We start from the raw sequence: 7,527 nt of genomic DNA, 5'->3' as shown, positions 1-7,527 counted from the left end.
AATTAGTTTCTCTGATGCAACAGAACTGCAAGTTTTATGGACTTCCATCAGAAGATCCTTTTCAGTTCTTAACTGAATTCTTGCAGATTTGTGATACTGTTAAGACAAATGGGGTTGACTCCAAGGTCTACAGGCTTATGCTTTTCCCGTTTGCTATAAGAGACAGAGCTAGAATATGGTTGGATTCTCAACCTAAAGATAGCCTAAACTCTTGGGATAAGCTGGTCACGACTTTCTTAGCCAAGTTCTTTCCTCCTCAAAAGCTTAGTAAGCTTAGAGTGGATGTTCAAACCTTCAGACAGAAAGAAGGTGAATCCCTCTATGAAGCTTGGGAGAGATACAAGCAACTGACCAAAAAGTGTCCTTCTGACATGCTTTCAGAATGGACCATCCTGGATATATTCTATGATGGTCTGTCTGAATTATCTAAGATGTCATTGGACCATTCTACAGGTGGATCCATTCACCTAAAGAAAACACCTGCAGAAGCTCAGGAACTCATTGACATGGTTGCAAATAACCAGTTCATGTACACTTCTGAAAGGAATCCTGTGAGTAATAGGATGCCACTGAGGAAGGGAGTTCTTGAAATTGATACTCTGAACTCCATATTGGCTCAGAATAAAATATTGACTCAGCAAGTCAATATGATCTTTCAGAATCTGAATGGAATGAAGGAATCATCCAACAGTACTATAGAGGTATCTTCTGAAGAAGAAGCTTATGATCCTGAGAACCCTGCAATAGCAGAGGTGAATTACATGGGTGAACCCTATGGAAACACCTATAATCCCTCATGGAGAAATCATCCAAATTTCTCATGGAAGGATCAACAAAAGCCTCAACAAGGCTTTAATAATGGTGGAAGAAACAGGTTTAGCAATAGCAAACCTTTTCCATTATCCATTCAGCAACATTCAGAGAATTCTGAGCAGAATCCATCTGGCTTAGCAAATATAGTCTCTGATCTATCTAAGGCCACTGTGAGTTTCATGAATGAAACAAGGTCCTCCATTAGAAATTTGGAGGCACAAGTGGGCCAGCTGAGTAAAAGGTTCACTGAAACTCCCCCTAGTACTCTCCCAAGCAATACAAAAGAAAATCCAAAGAGAGAGTGCAAGGCCATTGATTTGACCATCATGGCCGAACCTACAAGGGAGGAGAAGGACGTGAATCCTAGTGAGGAAGACCTCCTGGGACGTTCAGTGACCAATAAGGAGTTTCCCTTTGAGGAACCAAAGGAATCTGAGGCTCATCTAGAGACCATAGAGATTCCATTGAACCTTCTTCTGCCCTTCATGAGCTCTGATGAGTATTCTTCTTCTAAAGAGAATGAAGACGTTACTAAAGAGCAAGTTGCTAAGTACCTTGGTACAATCATGAAGCTGAATGCCAAATTATTTGGTAAAGAGACTTGGGAAGATGAACCTCCCTTGCTCACCAATGAACTAAATGCATTGGATAGGCAGAAATTACCTCAAAAGAAATAGAATCCTGGTAAATTCCTAATTTCCTGTAACATAGGCACCATGACCTTTGAGAAGGCTCTGTGTGACCTAGAGTTAGGAATAAACTTAATGCCACTCTCTGTAATGGAGAAACTAGGGATCTTTGAGGTGCAAGCTACCAGAATCTCATTAGAGATGGCAGACAACTCAAGAAAACAGGCTTATGGACTAGTAGAGGACGTGTTGGTAAAGGTCAAAGGCCTTTACATCCCTACTGATTTCATAATCCTAGACACTGGGAAGGATGAGGATGAATCTATCATCCTTGGAAGACCCTTCCTAGCCACAGCAAGAGCTGTGATTGATGTGGACAGAGGAGAATTAGTCCTTCAACTGAATGAGGACAACCTTGTGTTTAAGACTCAAGGTTCTCCTTCTGTAACCATGGAGAGGAAGCATGAAAAGCTTCTCTCACTGCAGAGTCAACCAAAGCCCCCACAGTCAAACTCTAAGTTTGGTGTTGGGAGGTTCCAACCTTGCTCTGATTATCTGTGAGGCTCCATGAGAGCTCACTGTCAAGCTATTGACATTAAAGAAGCGCTTGTTGGGAGGCAACCCAATGTTATTTAATCATATCTATTTTATTTTCTTTTTGTTATTTCGTGTTTTATTAGGTTGATGATCATGTGAAGTCACAAAAACTACTGAAAATTCAAAAACAAAATGCAAAACAGCATTAAAAACAGAACACCCTGGAGGAGGAGCATTAAACGCCAGAAACAAGCATCTATCTGGTGTTTAAAGCCAGAAACAAGCACCAAACTGGCGTTTAACGCTAGAAATAAGCATCTACCTGGCGTTAAACGCCAGAAACAGGCTACATTAAACTCCAGGATTGCATAGCAAAGGCGTTTTACATGCCTAATTGGAGCAGGGATGTTAAGTCCTTGGCCCCACAGGATCCCCACCACTTCTTCTCTCCTCTTCACACCTTTTCATAACATTCTTCCTCAATTAACCTCCACCAATCACTTCCATTACTCCCCCAAAACCATCATAACCACCTAAAATCCCCTTGACCAAACCATTCACACACCTCGATCTCCTCCATTTTCTTCTTCTTCTACTCACTTCTTTCTTCTTTTGCTCGAGGACGAGCAAACCTTCTAAGTTTGGTATGGTAAAAGCATTGCTTTTTTTTTTCCATAACCATTTATGGCACCTAAGGCCAGAGACTTTCTCATTGATGAGGACAAGCCCATCACTAAGAAAAGGATGGAACAAACAAGAGATCATGGACCTCAACAAGAGCATGAGGAAATTCCTCACCATGAAATCCCTGAGATGCCTCAAGGGATGCACTTCCCTCCACAAAACTATTGGGAGCAAATCAACACCTCCCTAGGAGAATTAAGTTCCAACATGGGACAACTAAGGGTGGAGCACCAAGAGCACTCCATCATCCATCCATCAACACTTCCTGTTTTTTGTTTATTATGCTTCATGTTTATTTATGTTTGTGTCTTTACTATATGTTCATTAGTGTCTAAGTGTCTATGTCTTAAAGCTATGAATGTCCTATGAGTCCATCACCTCTCATAAATGAAAAATGTTTTTATTACAAAAGAACAAGAAGTACATGATTTCGAATTCATCCTTGAAACTAGTTTAATTATTTTGATGTGGTGACAATACTTTTTGTTTTCTGAATGAATGCTTGAACAGTGCATATGTCTTTTGAAATTGTTGTTTATGAATGTTAAATATGTTGGCTCTTGAAAGAATGATGAAAAGGGAGAAATGCTATTTGATGATCTGAAAAATCATAAAAATGATTCTTGAAGCAAGAAAAAGCAGTGAATACAAAAGCTTGCGAGAAAAAAAAAGAGAAAAGAAAAATGGTGAAAAAAAAAGAGAAAGAAAAAGAAAAAGCAAGCAGAAAAAGCCAAAAGCTCCTTAAACCAAAAGGCAAGAGAAAAAAGCTAATAGCCCTTAAAACCAAAAGGCAACGTTAATAAAAAGGATCCAAGGCTTTGAGCATCAGTGGATAGGAGGGCCTAAAGGAATAAAATCCTGGCCTAAGCGGCTAAACCAAGCTGTCTCTAACCATGTGCTTATGGCGTGAAGGTGTCAAGTGAAACCTTGAGACTGAGCGGTTAAAGTCGAGGTTCAAAGCAAAAAAGAGTGTGCTTAAGAACCCTGGACACCTCTAATTGGGGACTTTAGCAAAGCTGAGTCAAAATCTGAAAAGGTTCACCCAGTTATGTGTCTGTGGCATTTATGTATCCGGTGGTAATACTGGAAAACAAAGTGCTTAGGGCCACGACCAAGACTCATAAAGTAGCTTTGTTCAAGAATCAACATACTGAATTAGGAGAAACAATAACACTATCTGAATTCTAAGTTCCTATAGATGCCAATCATTCTGAACTTCAATGGATAAAGTGAGATGCTAAAACTATCCAAGAGGCAAAAAGCTACTAGTCCCGCTCATCTGATTGGAGCTAAGTTTCATTGATATTTTGGAATTTATAGTATATTCTCTTCTTTTTATCCTATTTGATTTTCAATTGCTTGGAGACAAGCAACAATTTAAGTTGGTGTTGTGATGAGCGGATAATTTATACGCTTTTTGGCATTGTTTTTACATAGTTTTTAGCATGATTTAGTTAGTTTTTAATATATTTTTATTAGTTTTTAAATAAAAATTACATTTCTGGACTTTACTATGAGTTTGTGTGTTTTTCTATGATTTCAGGTAATTTTTGGCTAAAATTGAGGGACTTGAGCAAAAATCAGATTCAGAGGCTGAAGAAGGACTGCAGATGCTATTGGATTCTGATCTTCCTGCACTCAAAGTGGATTTTCTGGAGCTACAGAAGTCTAAATGGCGCGCTCTTATATGTGTTGGAAAGTAGACATCCAGGGCTTTCCAGCAATATATAATAGTCTATCCTTTTTCCGAGTTTAGACGACGCAAACTGGCGTTTAACGCCAGCTTTCTGCCCTATTCTGGAGTTAAACGCCAAAAACAGGTTGCAAAGCAGAGTTAAACGCCAGAAACAGGTTACAAACTGGCGTTTAACTCCAAGGAAGACCTCTACACGTGTAAAGCTCAATGCTCAGCCCAAGCACACACCAAGTGGGCCCCAGAAGTGGATTTCTGCATCATTTACTTATCTCTGTAAACCCTAGTAACTAGTTTAGTATAAATAGGACTTTTTACTATTGTATTTACATCTTTGGATTATCTTTTGATCCTTTGATCACATTTTGGGGGCTGGCCATTCGGCCATGCCTAGACCTTGTTCTTATGTATTTTCAACGGTAGAGTTTCTACACACCACAGATTAAGGTGTGGAGCTCTGCTGTTCCTTGAGTATTAATGAAAAGTACTATTATTTTTCTATTCAATTCAAGCTTATTCCTATTCTAAGATATTCATTCGCACCCAAGAACATGATGAATGTGATGATTATGTGACGCTCATCACCATTCTCACCTATGAACGCGTGCCTGACAACCACTTCCGTTCTACATGAAGACGAGACAGAATGAGTATCTTTTAGATATCTAATACAGGGGACCGAGTCCGAGATATTAGAGTCTTCATGGTATAAGTTAGAACCCATGGATAGCCATTCCTGAGATCCAAAAAGTCTAAACCTTGTATGTGGTATTCCGAGTAGGATCTGGGAAGGGATGGCTGTGACGAGCTTCAAACTCGCGAGTGCTGGGCGTAGTGACAGACGCAAAAGGATAGTAAATCCTATTCCAGTATGATCGAGAACCGACAGATGATTAGCCATGCAGTGACAGCGTATTTGACCATTTTCACAGAGAGGACGGGATGTAGCCATTGACAATGGTGATGCCCAACATACAACTTGCCCATGGAGAGGAGTATGAAGGATTGGATGAAAGCAGTAGGAAAGCAGAGATTCAGGAGGAATTAAGCAACTCTATACGCTTATCTGAAATTCTCACTAATAAATTACATAAGTATCTCTATCCTTATTTTACGTTTTATTTATCTTTTAATTATTAAATCCCCATAACCAATTGAATCCGCCTGACTGAGATTTACAAGGTGACCATAGCTTGCTTCAAGCCGACAATCTCCGTGGGATCGACCCTTACTCACGTAAGGTTTATTACTTGGACGACCCAGTGCACTTGCTGGTTAGTTGTGCGGAGTTGTGACAAACTGTGTGAATTACGTTCCGAGCACCAAGTTTTTGGCGCCGTTGTTAAGGATCACAATTTCGTGCACCAAGTTTTTGGCGCCGTTGCCGGGGATTGTTCGAGTTTGGACAACTGACGGTTCATCTTGTTGCTCAGATTAGGTAATTTTATTTTAATTTTAAGATTTTTGTTTTTATTATTTTTTATTTTCAAAAAATATATGAAAAAAATTTTCAAAATTAAATTATTCTATGTTCTTCAGAATTTTTAAGAATGAATTCTAGAGTTTCAAGAGATATGATGAATCCTGGCTGGCTGTTAAGCCATGTCTAATCTTTTGGACCGAGGTTTCACTTATTCTCAAGAGAAGAGCTTCTTTGTCTTTCTTAGCAAATTAGCTGTTGAATGTAATGTTCTGCTGAAGCTTGGCTGGCCATTGGCCATGTCTAGTGTTTTGGACCGGAGCTTTCAATGAAAGCTTGGCTGGCTAGTACGCCATGTCTAATTCCTGGACTGGAGCTTTAGACTAACATTGCAAGATTCCTGGAATTCCTATTAAAAATTTTGAAATCTTTATTTTTCTTTTTCCAAATAATTTTCGAAAAATACACAAAAATTTAATAAAATCATAAAACCAAAAATAATTTTGTGTTTCTTGTTTGAGTCTTGTGTCAAATTGTAAGTTTGGTGTCAATTGCATATTTTTCAAACTTTCTTGCATTTTTTGTAAACTCATGCATTTGTTCTTCATGATTTTCAAGTTGTTCTTGATGAATCCTCTTATTTGATCTTCATATTTTCTTGTGTGTTGCATCTTGTTTTTCATATGCATTCTTGTATTCATAGTGTCTAAAAATTAAAAATTTCAAAGTTTGGTGTCTTGCATGTTTTCTTTTCTTAAAAATTTTCAAAAATAAGTCTTAATGTTCATCTTGATCTTCAAAGTGTTCTTGGTGTTCATCTTGATTCTTGACATTCAAAGTGTTCTTGCATGCATTAGTTGTTTTGATTCATAATTTTTATGTTTTGTTTCAATTTAGTGTTTTTCTCTCTCATCATTAAAAATTCAAAAATAAAAAAAAATATCTTTCCTTTATTTTACTCATAATTTTCGAAAATTTGATTTGATTTAGTCAAAAGTTTTAAAAATTTAATTGTTTCTTATGAGTCAAATCAAAGTTTCAATTTAAAAATTCTATCTTTTTCAAATCATTTTCAAAAATCAAATCTTTTTCACTTTTTCTTTTATATTTTCGAAAATTTCAATTTGATTCTCAAAAATCTTTTTCTTATTTTGTTTCATAACTTCAAAATCTTTACTAACAATTAATGTGATTGATTCAAAAATTTTAAGTTTGTTACTTGTCTAATAAGAAAGGTTCAATCTTTAAATTTTAAAATCCTATCTTTGTGTTTCGTGTTAGTCAAGTAATCAGCTTTAATTTTCAAAATCAAATCTTTTTAAATTTCTTTTTCAAATCTTTTTCAAAATAAATTTCAATCACATCTTTTTCAAAATTATTTTCGAAAATCACCTTTCTTTTTTTCAAAATTCCTTTTTAATTAACTAATTATTTTAATTTTTAATTTTAATTTTATTTCTTTTCTTATTTTCGAATTTTAACTTTGATTTTTAAATTAAAACAAAAATACTTTTATTTTAATTTATTTAATTTTCAAAAATTCTTCTCTCTTACCTCCTTCTAATTATTTATTCATCTACTAACACTTCTCTTCCACCCAAGAATACGAACCTACTCTTTCCCTCTGTGTTTGGATTCTTATCTTTTTCTTCCTCTATTCTTTTCTTCTTATACTTACATAAGGAATCTCTATACTGTGACATAGAGGATTCTATATTTTCTTTTCTGTTTTCTTCTTTTTCATATGAGCA

The 7,527-nt window shown here is 36.5% G+C and overlaps 1 non-coding gene across 1 annotated transcript; it reads right to left on the bottom strand.

Annotated features, from left to right (window-relative positions):
• Positions 1-269: 269 nt before the first annotated feature.
• Positions 270-377, bottom strand: LOC148577296 (small nucleolar RNA R71). Its single transcript, XR_015903136.1, has one exon. It is a non-coding gene; the product is annotated as a small nucleolar RNA R71 (small nucleolar RNA).
• Positions 378-7,527: the final 7,150 nt, after the last annotated feature.

The sequence above is a fragment of the Arachis ipaensis genome, chromosome B1 (genome assembly GCF_059453495.1).
Source record: "Arachis ipaensis isolate K30076 ecotype BB chromosome B1, ASM5945349v1, whole genome shotgun sequence".
Classification (NCBI taxonomy): domain Eukaryota; kingdom Viridiplantae; phylum Streptophyta; class Magnoliopsida; order Fabales; family Fabaceae; genus Arachis; species Arachis ipaensis.
Note: the sequence above shows the minus strand (reverse complement) of the source record. Positions and strands in the feature narration are given on the sequence as shown.